The sequence below is a fragment of the Penaeus monodon genome, chromosome 30 (genome assembly GCF_015228065.2).
Source record: "Penaeus monodon isolate SGIC_2016 chromosome 30, NSTDA_Pmon_1, whole genome shotgun sequence".
Classification (NCBI taxonomy): Eukaryota; Metazoa; Arthropoda; class Malacostraca; order Decapoda; family Penaeidae; genus Penaeus; species Penaeus monodon.
The window spans coordinates 16209232-16209702 of NC_051415.1; the positions used below are offsets into that span (position 1 = coordinate 16209232).

A 471-nucleotide genomic window follows, 5' to 3' on the forward strand; every position below is an offset into this window, starting at 1 on the left:
TTTTTCCAGGGTGACTATACAGTCTGAGAATACTAAAGGAAAAAGTAACGTAACGTCACAGATAATCATCAGCGCAAGAATTACCACCCACTCCCGCCCCTCTCTGTGGTCGTCTTCCACAGAACCGAGGAGAGTATGAGCTAAGGTACTGGACTGCTATTTTGTTCCAAATGTTTACCGCAGTGACTAAAATGGCCTGATTAATCACCGTGCTCGCCTAATTTATTTCTATCCAAATTATGGAGTCGTGTGGCTGATATCTGGCCGATACTTTAAAAAGTTAAACGGATCGATTCAGATGTGTAGTCAAGTGGATCTTTCGGGGAAATTTATTAAATGTAATTCGGATTTCACAATTTATGTCATTACGTTAGTTGCTAAAGTCTTTCAAAGTGGAATGGAATGTGGTCAAAGGGTTGATCATAATTTAAGGATAAATGGGATTTGAGTAAACATTTAAAAGCGCTAGAA

At 39.1% G+C, this 471-nt stretch overlaps 1 pseudogene; it reads left to right on the forward strand.

Annotated features, from left to right (window-relative positions):
* LOC119592361 overlaps positions 1–471 on the forward strand; it is a 15719-nt pseudogene that overhangs the window by 9983 nt on the left and 5265 nt on the right.